The following is a 13,061-nucleotide window of genomic DNA, read 5'->3' on the forward strand; positions in this document are numbered from 1 at the left end:
TAGATAAGTAGTCTGTCTGAATATTTATTCTCTGTCTAATTCTTTCTCACATTTGCATCTTGACAAATTTTAACTCTGAATAATTATTCCCTATCTAGTTCATTCATAACTTTACATTGTCTATGTTCGGCTCTTTATGGATTAAACCTAAAAATTACATAGCAAATAATCAACACCAACCCCCACTGGAAATATTACACCTTTATATATTAATTTAATTGTGTTTTTATTTATTTGTATTTTATTTATAATCATTTTCTTCCTAACAGTATCTTATCGTACACTTAGCTTACTGGCCTAACATGACTTTCTATTAAATACTAGCCATAAGGTATTAGTCTGTGGCTGACCGATATTCCTCTAGTTATTCTTCCCTTGACTTTCTTACATTTTGAATCTTTGCAGCGATCGAGAATATTACACTTTTTAATTACCGTAACTTTAATATAATGAAATTCACCTTGCTCGTTACCCCTAATAATATTTGTATAGCCAATTTAATCAAGTGTTCTTTAGTATGTCCTATATATAGTCCTCTCTCGAGATTTGTAATCTGAAATAATCATTCTTTGGCTTAAATTATGGGACTATAATTTAATTATCTAAACCTAACTCTCCCACTACTGCATGCACTCAATATATTATTATATGTATATACCCCTTTCAAAGATTGGCATCTTTTATATATGGCTGATATAACATGTATTTTCTTTTATTTCTTATTGCTAGAGGATTTATATATTTCGCACGAAAACTTAACGCTTATTTTTTACTATCTTTTTATTTACGTTTATTATAACGTCCCCTAATTATAACGTATAACATCAAATGCTCTTTATTCTTTTATTTGTATTGTGTGTAATATAAAAACTGTTAATTTTTTATTTACATTATTATTTCATTATTATTTTTATTGATGACATTTTAAAAGAAATTTATCATTTTTATATATGTTCATCTTTTTGTATATTCATATATCTCGTTGTATATTTTAAGATTTATATACATTATATTTTTTTACAATTTCCGGTTTTATAAATTTTAATATCTGAATACACTTCTCTGTATGGTTTAAATATATTTTGATTATCTACCTATATTTAATACTTAGTATTCAATATGTCATAACGTTACCCTCCTGTAATTGGTGCGTATGTTCAAAAACGTTTGGCTTTTATCTTATATAAATTTTCATATATCTTCATTTTTACCCTAACGTTATTTATATACTCTATATATTTTTTAAATCTTAATATTCTTATGATTTTTATATCTTAATACATCTATTTTGCTTATAAATTTAAGTGCCTTTTAATTATTTACCTGGATTTAATTTTTAAATTCCCTTATTGCTATAATATTCTTTTCTACTCTAGCCACAAGGCCCGATATTTTGGGCGAGTGGGCCAGTCCATTAGATCGACCACAATATGCAACTTGTACTTCATATATTGACCCCGAAAGGATGAAATGCAAAGTCGACCTCGGCGGAATTTGAACTCAGAACGTAAAGACAGACGAAATACCTATTTCTTTACTACCCACAAGGGGCTAAACACAGAAGGGACAAACAAGGACAGACAAAGGGATTAAGTCGATTATATCGACTCCAGTGCGTAACTGGTACTTATTTAATCGACCTCGAAAGGATGAAATGCAAAGTCGACCTTGGCGGAATTTGAACTCAGAACGTAGCGGCAGACGGAATACCTATTTCTTTACTACCCACAAGGGGCTAAACACAGGGAGGACAAACAAGGACAGACAAACGAATTAAGTCGATTATATCGACCACAGTGTATAACTGGTACTTATTTAATCGAACCCGCAAGGTTGAAAGGCAAAGTCGATCTCGGCGTAATTTGAACTCAGAACGTAGCGGCTGACAAAATGCCACTAAGCATTTCGCCTGGCGTGCTAACGTTTCTGCCAGATTACCACCTTCTTATTGCTATAATTTTATAACTCTGCTAAGTTGTAGTAGGTTCTTTTTTTTTCCATGCAATGACGCCTTGTCATATTTTCGAGATTTGCCCCATAACACTTATTTCATTATCCTTCAAACTTTTTCTCTGTTAATATTACGGTAATTAGTAAATGTTGGGCCAGCTTTCTGTCTTTTTTCTCCTTCTCCTCCCTTCCCTATTACTGTTCTCTGCGTTGTCCACTTGTGCATCGACTCCATCACAGACGACCTTGATAAATTAGTAGGGCGACCTGACCACAAATCATTTTCTTACCACTGACCAGTAGACATTAAACAGTACCTCAATAGATAAACCCTAGGCTAATGGAAACATGTCCTCCTCTGTTGTTAGAAGTAGAGTTAATTGGGTGACTGGAATCAATTATTCCTTCTCCTTCCTGAAAAGTCTACGAACCTCGAATTTTTTTCTGTTCTGATCAAATAAGCACTATTGTGGGGAATCCATTCTGTCAACTGAAATAGTAGCAGAGTCACTGTAGATGTATCGGTTTGTGGATTTTAAACTGTGCTAAATGTTTTTGAATGTCCTTTATTTTGAAATTCATGAATTCATCTGACGGAAACGGTTTCTTTATAATGAAGTTTTTTTTTTCATTAATCAATTAAAGGAGTCGTTAGCATCGGCCGTAATGGATAGACACTTGCACTTCTACTGTTGTCATTTATATTTCATTCACCAGTCTCAGAATCTGCCCACAGTGGGTGGAAATTTCGAAGTATAAATTGTTGATCCACTTTCTTTGTGGGCGCAAGCTATAATATTCCAATCTGTCCGGGTGTCGTTCACGTCTCTCTCTTTACGTGCCTGTACGATATTGGATAAAGATGCTGTGCGTCTTTTCTTTTTTGTCTGAACGAAGCTAAATGCTGTGTATATTTCTCCTTGAATGTGTTTCCCATCATTCCAATGTAGTTTTTATTGTTCCGCACAAATCCGTAATGCTGGGCTTGTTCAACAATTATTTTCCAAGTATCTATTTTTCTCATGAAAAATAGATACCTGGAGACAATTATAGAATAATTGTGTGATGTTCCTAATGCTACTGCCGTTGTGGTTTAGCATAACTGACACTATATTTGGGAGGCAATTATAGCTAACTTTAAGTGCATCACCACTGAAGTAATTGCTGAAGAATCTTCTCTCAGCACGAAACCAACGGTAGACTTGTTAACCCAGATGTAAAGAACATTTATCCACCAATGCAATGTTGAGCACTCATTCTCACTGCTCGATATTATAGGTGTGTGTGTGCGTGTGTTTGTGTCCATATATGCACGTATACATATACATATGAATGTGTTTATATATATATATATGTGTGTGTGTGTGTGTGTGTGTGTGTGTGTGTGTGTGCACGAACATATTTAATCGTATATATATAGAGAGAGATAGAGAGAGGGAGAGAGGGGGGATAGATAGATAGATAAAAATGCCTGTGCTTTCATTACACATATACGAAAGCATACGTATATGCGCACTTCTGTATGTCTATGGAAACTAACAAGCGAAAGCATCTCAATATCTTACACTGAGCATCTTTAAACTAGAATGTATGTAATTAATTTCAACACTTTGTTAATTTACTGATAAGTAGGAATGCAATAATGAGTTGGCATGACTTCAAGTAAATTTTTTAATGACGATGACAATCTATAATGGATTAATTAAAGTGTGATACAAAAGAGGTTCTGAAGATAAATGTCACATGCCACACCGTATAGAATTAAATCCACAATGAATTTGCTGAGACAGCTTCCCAAATCTGTGTGGTAAGAAGTTTGAATTTCAACCATATCATTCCATGTTCAGTCCCACACCATGGCCAGTATCCTTTTATTACAGCCTCAGACCAACATATTAGTAGATATGTGGACGAAAAGGAAAAGAAGCCCGTCGTATAACTATATATCACGGTAATCACGGTATTCAAAAGAAATTCGCATGTTGTTATACATAGCAGCCCGCAGTTCACTTCGCTTCGCTTTACCCTTCGAATGATGGCACTTCGCTGCTTGGGTAATCAGGCCAACGTTTCCCCTAACGGGAAGGCTACTCCATCTCAGGGTTACCCACTTGCAGGTGAATGGTTGTGATCAACGTGAAATAAAGATTCTTACTCAAGAACACAACGCGCAGCCGTTCTAAGAATTGAAGCAACAGCCGCACGACCGTGAGTGCAATACCACTCCCTCCAAGTCCACGCACTTTCAACAGCACAAACACACATACATGCATAAGTATATGTAGGTAATGTATGTATATATACATATATATATATATATATATATATATAATATATATAATATATATATATATTTATATATATATATATACATATAGAGAGAGAGACATATACATATATACATATATATACATATATATGTACTTGTGTATAAATACACACACACACATACACACACACAATATATATATATATAATATATATATATATATATATATATATATATATACATATAAATATATATATATGCATACACATACAAATATATTTTGGATTTGGTTTGCAAGATTCTGTATGTGAGTTTCTGTGTTGAAGCATAGTTTGTTGTGTCTGGGGGGAATCATTCTGTTTTAGTGCCTTATTATTTAAGACACTCTCCGGCAAAGTTTCCATTCATTTACTTATTCATTTTATCTCAAAATTTTTGTTGCGTCTTGCAACTTATTCGAAAGTCATATAATCTTCCCGTTATCCGAGCTGCATTATTTTTCATTGTTTGTGTGAATGTGTGTGGATCAGTTTTTGTGTGTGTACACATGTATGTATGCAGACATATACGTCTGTGTATGCATGTATTATGTCTGTGTGCACGCATATATGTATGAGTGTACGATTTTATGTATTCTGCATATTCATGTCTGTGTGTTCATATTTGAATGTGTGTGTGTGTGTGTATGTGTGTGTGTGTGTGTGTGTGTGTGTTTGCATGAGTCTGTACCTCTGTCTCTTTGTATGTGCATGTCTGAGTGTGTCTGTGTGTGTATGGGTTTTTGTGACTATGTACTGTGTCTGTATGTATGGATGTGTGTCACCATATGTCTCCTTGTATGAAGTGAAGTGTGTGTGAGTATATGCTCATGTATTTCAGTCTTTATTTGCGTATGTGTGTGTATGTGTGCTTGTCTTAGCAGAACAGTCTACAACTCTTTTACTTTACACTAAGTATATAGACGACATTAATATTCTAAATATGACCAACTGTATTAACGCTAATGTAGAAACTGAGAGGAACATAATGGAGAGTATCCAGCAAGTAGTTAACACCATCCACCAAAGTAACAAAGTAACTATCGATTACCCTACTAGGCACCCCAACAATGGACTCCCTGTCCTTGATACTGAACTTTGGTTAGAAACTGCGAACAACAGAGTGCATCCTCCACTCCTATTACATGAAACCCATAGCTTCGAAATATGTTGTCCACAAGGACCCGGTTTTGTCACACAACCTGAAAATTAACATACTGATAGTAGACTTAGGATAATGAACAACGTGTACCGACTATGCAAACCCTATGAAACGAAGAAACATGTAGAGAATTTCATGCACTGCATGCAATGCTCTGGATATGATCAGAAAGATAGGGTTGAGTATACAGGCGTGCTAGATAGCAGTTAGGTAACTTTATATGTAATAGAACCAGTGGTACCTGTCCTAGAAATAGAAGCAAAAACTAGAGTAGAATACAAAGAGCTTGTGACAAAGCAAACAGGGTGAAAACGTCGTATAAAACCGACAAATGTCAAGGAGTGATGTTTGTAAAGATCAATCATGGCGATGGCCGTACAGAGGTGGTCAGACAGGAAAGCTACGAAGATGGAGAGATAATAAAATAGTGGTGATCCCAAAATGAAGGTGAGCGTGCGTGTGTGTGGGAGAGCGTGTGTGTGCGTGTGTATAGGGACTGGTGACCTTGACGTGTGGGTGTGTGCATGTGTAGGTATGTGGATGATGGTGTGGGTACTGTGAAGTGGTCAGTGCTATTGTGTGCGCGGTGGTGTGATGTAGTGTGTGGTGTGGTGATGTGTGGTGTGTTTAGTTGTGGTGTGATGGTATGGTGTGGTGTGGTGTGGTGGTGTGCCATGATGCGGTGTGGTCGTGTTGGGATGTGTGGAAACGAGGATGGGGGATGGAGTCTGGGGAGTTAGGGTAAAGTATAGGTTGGGGTATGGGTGGTATGCGAGAGTGGGTTGTGAGATGGTGGTGGTGGTGGTGGTGGTGGGATAGTAATATATGGATGATGGGGTTGATATATGTAAGGAGCGAGGAGGTGACGATGAAGGGAGAGGGTGGAAGGGAGAAGGTGGATAGGAGTGATGAGAGGAAATGTCAGAGAAAGAGAGGAGAGGTGAGGTGAGTGAGAGTGAAGAGAGGAAGTAGGTGTGAAAGGAAGAGAGGAGGGAGGAGGGAGGTTAGAAGAAAAAGGGAGGCGAGTTGAGACAATGTGGTGCAAAGGAGCAAAGAGAGAAGATTAAGTCCTGTTCACGTGGAAGACGGGAGCCTGGGTGGGCCCTGGGCAACGTCATTCCGAACATAGACAGGTGTTGTGAATAATGACCGGTAGAGCGGAAATGGCGCGAGATCGGGACGTCGTTGCCCAGTCTGGTGTCTCGGGAGTGTTCTGCGAATGGGGCAGCCAAGCGGCGTCCCGTTTGTGCGATGTACAGAGAAGGACAGAGAGAGAAGGAGAAGGAGATGCGGTAAATGACGTTGCTAGATGTGCAGGTGAAGGTGTCAGTGATATGATCAGGTCGATGATGGGTGTTTGTGAGGATAGAGGTGTTGGAGGGTTAGGGGCGACTGCGGGCATGTGTGTATATGTGTATGTGTAATCCTATTTAAACGATTATACCTAACTCTGTCATCATACTTGTTATCCTCCTCCGATTGCCAGTCATTAAACTTAAACCTATCGTTTGCAGGGGGTAGTTTAGATTAACCAGCGGAATTACTCGAAACATTGTAACTGCGAAATCTAATGCGTTTATGTTCCTTTAGTTTATCTCTCTATCAAATATCTTGAGGTATTTCTGTGACAGCCGACGCAACCACGCTATTCAAGTTATGAGTAAATTTCTTACAAATCAATGCTAATCATAATATATTCATAATTATATATAGGATATCATTTGATATTTATATATATATATATATGTAGGATCTCATTTGATATTGCGTGTTGTATTCTAGTTTTATTTTGATAGTATATATATATATATATATATATGTATACATATATACATATATATATATACATATATATATATATATATGTATGCATGTATATACACACACACATATATATATATATATATATATATATATATATGTGTGTGTGTGTATATATATATACATATATACATATATGTATACATATATATATATTTATGTAATAGAAATAAGATATAAATATATGCATATATACATAGTTATATGTACATACCTACATATATATGTATTTATACATGCATGTATGGGTACAGGATATTAAAAAAACGTTGAACACAATCAGAAACGAAAATATAAAAACAAAAACATAGAAAACGATCTTTTTTCGAGCAACGAATAAAAACGAGACATGAACATAAAGAATATTCCCCTTCGTCAGTTGTCCCCTGTTTTATCTACTCTGTGTTCGAAGGTAAGGACAATGCGCGACTTCGTTGAAACAGCCTTTCACGCAAAAGCAAATTAGATAAAATTTGGGATTATTTTTCGGAGGGTGAAAGTGGTTACAAGAAGAGGACAGTGAGAACAATACAGTATAAACAAACGGTGAGGGTTGTTGAGCCGCCCAGAATATAACTCACAATATTAAATAATCTCCCGAATACATACAATTAGGAATGTAATTAGAAGTAACAGTAATATGAATTTCGTCAGGTGTTGGAGTTTTCAGAATCATTGCGGTACAGGGAAAAATTCTTCCGATATATATTCCTAGTCTTGGTTTTTTTAATAAATTCAATAGTCAAGAAAACATTGTCATTCACCCTTCCGGGGCTGCTAAAATAAAATACCAGTTTTATGCTAGGTTAATGCAATTTTCTATGAAAATTGCCAATGATATGTCTATAGAAATAATTATTATTGATTGTATTTATTGTAGACACTTCATATGACATTCTTATATTAAATATTACTCAATACCATCGCATTCTATGGCTATGTTAAAACAGATAATGTAAAGCATATGTCATAGTTAATATGATTTCCAGAACAGTGTCCACAATGTACATAGTTCGCAAAATGACTATAATTGCGTTGCGTTTATATATTTTGGAAAATATTATTAGGTTGACTTACGTATTAGAAAAATACAATAATTGCAATATATATATATATATATATATATATATATATACATATATATATATATATACATATGTATATATCTATGTACTTATGTATACATTTATATATGTATATTATATATATATATATATATATTATATATATATATATATATATTATATATATATATATGCATATATTGTATGTATGTTTATATGTATGCATGTACGAATGAATCTATATGCAATATTATTCACCCAAAATTTTAATGCACCATCAGAGTATGTGCTACGCAATAGTTTTCACTTTACTTTTGGTTGCATAAACATTTGGGATTTTATATATTACTTTTTGGTCTGACTTATATCACTAGTCCCACAATTTCGAAGCACATTTTGCTTGTTTATTAAATAATTCAAACAGGTGGACAGACCCTTACAGTCCTACATCGAGATGATGCTTTTTAATTTTTTTTAATAATATATTTACACTATGAACTTCAAAAGAGTGAAAACTCGACAAAGGTCGTTTGGATATTATACCCGTGTGTGTGTATGTCTGTTATGTATGTAGAAATAATATTGCATATATTTATATTCAATAATCCTATAAATAATAGAAATTTGGTATAAAATACTATTGCGTGGAAATCCGCAAAACATCGAGAATTGTTATAAAAGTTTTCCATAACTTTTTTAATAAGGAGGATATTATAAAAGATGTTTGTAATCGTTGCAATAAATTCATGCTGGCTGTTGAAGACTACTCCATGACTATTCACACTGGAAAAAAATATTATAATCTGACATTGGGTGTTATTAGAGGCTAATATATAGTTGCAAAAACTACCAGGTGCTATTTAAGGCTGAGTGGTGACATTAACCCCCTTGTTCGAGGTATACTGCCACAACTGTGCGTCGGTAGCCAGCTGGAAAATATGTTTACCTGGGGCTAAAACATGTAGTAACATCGTCCTAATCAGGACTGCCTGTTTACGTCGGAAAATGGATAAATAGATATTATTCTCTCTCTCTCTCTCTCTCATTCTCTGTATATATATATATATATGTGTGTGTGTGTGTGTGTGTGTGTATGTATGCCTGTATATATACATATATATATATATGCTATGATTATTATGATTATTATTATTATTATTATTATTATTATTGTAGTTGTTGTTGTTGGGACTACTATTACTACTACTACTACTACTACTACTACTACTACTACTACTACTACTACTACTACATTTTGGATCGTGTATGTGTCTTCCTCTCCTTACTTTCGCCTGTGGATGCACAGGGTCTTCCACCGCTTTCTATAAGTTTCCTGTTGTAGTTTATGATTGTGAAGAGGAAATGAAATAAAGGGTAGGCCAAAAGAACAGAAAGAGAAAAGAGTAATAAACAGAAAGGAAATTTTGAAAGTAAGAAATGAAAACAAGATAGAAGAGAAAGAAAGAAAAATGCGAGTTGCTTAGAGAGAAAGATGCATGTGATTCAAAAGGCAGAATGAAATAGTGTGGGCGGGTTGGTAAAAATAGCAGATGAGTAAGAGAATGAACTGGAAAGAATTAGGGGTGGGGTATTTATTGTTGGTGAAAGTGCCTTCAAATTTAGGAATAATTAAATGAATATAAATAAAGAAAGTAGAGTGGCAATAAAAATGAACAGAAGATAAAAGTAAAAACAAATTTTAGCTGCAGGGATAGAGATTAGAGGAATGATCAAAAATATGTTGGAGAAAATCGCAATAGTGACAGATAAAATCAAATGGATGAAAATGTGAAAAATAGGGCTTAGAGGAAATTACAAAGTAGAGATTTGGAAATGTTTGTAAGAATCTAGTTTATAGTTTGTTTGTTTTTTTTTTACTATTCCCTCTTGTTTCCCCTCTTTTCTTTTTTTTTTCCTGATTTACATTTCTTATTTTTGGCTTCTACTATTTTGTTCGTTTCTTATAATTTTATGATATTTGAATGCTTACACTAGCGCAAGGCACCATGCATTGGGACTGAACCGTAGACCAAGCGGTCGAGAAGCAAGCTTCTTACCACACAGCCAGGCATTCAGTTATAATTTGCGCAAAACTGCTATGCTCGCACAAGCGAAACTCAGAATCGCAAGAAACTGACTCGATTAAAATAAAATATTGTCAATCTCAACTATAGTTTCGAGAATATTTTCCTGACAGGCAAAACTAAACGCGTATGTATGGTTTACATATGTATGTTTGTATACATCATATGGTCATCATAAAGGATATCTCATAGGAACTACCATAAAAAATTTGATTTGGGAATATATGTTGATTATAAAAGAGCGCTCAATAATTAAGTGATGTTCATGGTATTATTCATCCTATATAAGTTCTCTTCTTTTGATCTTTTGGGATCTTTCCGAATTTCTGTTTTCCTAGAATTCATTTTTTGTTTGTACAGTTTTCTCGTGCTTATTTGAGATCTTATTTTCAATATGAACGGCTTCCTTTTCGAGCACTTTTGTACAATTATTTACAGTATGAACGAATAGAAACATATTCAGAGAATTCTGCGACCCACTGACGATACAGCTTTGAAAGTTTAAGTAGTTTGTCTTAAATGTGTACAGCGTTTTAGTCTGATAAAATTTCGGTCGTATTTTAGCAGTTGAAATCGGCTTGCAGAAAAAGATATATATATTCATATATGAAAGTAGTTGTTTGGGTTATGCATGAGATGAAGGCGCCATTGTGAACTAACGACCAAACAATCAAAGTGACTAAGTTGCAATACCACACACACATACACACACACTCTCTCACTCTCTCTCACACACACATGTACATACATATTACGAAATCATGTAGAAATCCGTAGCACTGGCATTGCATTTCTCTAAGAGCATGAAAGTGATGGAGAAGAGTCTGTCTGAATAGCAGATGGACCAAAACTATTTCTTTCAAGTAGCGATAATGAAATTGGCCCAATTCATAAATTTAAGACATCGTCATGAAAGAAAGCGATTAACTACACATCTGTATATGAAGCTAGATACGCTATGCTGGTGGACATGTTATATATATTTAGAATTATTGTAATTCTTTTCGTAGATCAATAACTTTATTTTGTAAGAAATAGAAGAAATGAAACGAAGAAGTATTATTTTACGCTCCTACGTTTAGAATCTAAATTTCTGAGTAGTTAAATTTCCTCTTCAGCTGAATAAGAGGGTAAATATCGGTTTAAAAGTTTGGCACAACGCCATCAATTGTCGAGGAAGGGTCCAATCGATCCCAGTGCTCAACTTGTACTTATTTTATCGACCCGGAAAGTATGAAAGGCAAAGTCGATCTCGGCAGAATCTGAACTGAGAACGTATGGACAGACGAAATGCCACTAAGCATTTGGCCTGACGTGCTGACGAGTTTGCCAGCTGGCAACTTTGAGACGGTAAATATTTTTTTATACTCTACGTATTAGGCCTGAAATTTTTGGGGAAAGGGCCGTTCGATTAGAGTGACCCCAGTACGCAACTAGTACTTAATTTATTGACCCCAAAGGAGGAATGACAAAGTCTACCTCGGTGGAATTTGAACTCAGAACGTAAAGACAGATGAAATACCTATTTCTTTACTACCCACAAGGGGCTAAACACAGAGAGGATAAACAAGGACAGACAAACGGATTAGGTCGATTATATCGACCCAAGTGCGTAATTGGTCCTTAATTTATCGACCCCGAAAGGGTGAAAGGCAAAGTCGACCTCGGCGGAATTTTAACTCAGAACGTAATGGCAGACGAAATGCCACTAAGCATTTCGCCCGGTGTGTAAACGTTTCTTATTTCTTTACTACCCACAAGGGGCTAAACATAGAGGGGACAAAAAAGGACAGACAAATGGATTAAGTCCATTATATCGACTCCAGTGCGTTACTGGTTCTGAATTTATTGACCCAGAAAGAATGAAAGGCAAAATCGACCTCGGCGGAATTTGAACTCAGAACGTAACGACAGACGAAATACGGCTACGCATTTCACCCGGCATGCTAACGTTTCTGCCAGCTCGCCGCCTTTAAGACGTTAAATGTCAAGTGCAAATAATTTTATGGGATAAATTGGTATGTGATAGTGCTCGAATAGGACGTATAACTGTCTCGAGTCCTAGGAATCATGAGTCCAGTTACTAAGATAACAATATCCTCCACTGACCGGGAAGCCAGTTTGCCGTTGGGCTACTCATTTACAACTCAGTGAAGTGGAGCTGAGTGTAATGAAGTGCTTTGTTCAATGCTCGGTCCGGAAATCGAACTCTCTAACCACTATGCCATACACTTCGTAGAAGAAATTATTAATATTGATTAGAATTAATATTACGCCATTTACATATTCAAAAATTAATAATCGAATAGGATTTGTGAGGGAATGATACCACTCTATATAATATAGATGTAGCATTTTGCTCTTATGAGCAATTTCTGTTCTTCTCTCTTTCTTTTTTTTTTAATCTCTTTAATTGCTGTTTTATAAGCTAAAACAACCCTAAGATTCAGAACATTTATTTTCTTTAAGTCGTTTGTTTTCATGTCCTGAACACAACATTCTTTTTACAATCAATAAATCGTTAACGTATAGACAATTTTAGAATAATGAATTACCATTTTTATCGTTAAAAGAATGCTCATGAAAAGTATTTTGCTTCTGCTGTGTTTAATGGAGATACTATAGCAAACACCGCGTAACAAGATTGAATGAGGAGTATCATCATACGTGAGT

General features: G+C 35.1%; 1 long non-coding RNA gene across 1 annotated transcript; it reads right to left on the reverse strand.

Moving 5' to 3' along the window:
* Window positions 1-1,362: 1,362 nt before the first annotated feature.
* On the reverse strand, window positions 1,363-12,358 carry LOC118762957. The gene is made up of 2 exons (XR_004998709.1): window positions 12,312-12,358; window positions 1,363-1,526 (listed from the first exon to the last, which is right to left on the reverse strand). It is a non-coding gene; the product is annotated as an uncharacterized LOC118762957 (long non-coding RNA).
* Window positions 12,359-13,061: the final 703 nt, after the last annotated feature.

Source organism: Octopus sinensis, linkage group LG4 (genome assembly GCF_006345805.1).
Source record: "Octopus sinensis linkage group LG4, ASM634580v1, whole genome shotgun sequence".
NCBI classification, from domain to species: domain Eukaryota; kingdom Metazoa; phylum Mollusca; class Cephalopoda; order Octopoda; family Octopodidae; genus Octopus; species Octopus sinensis.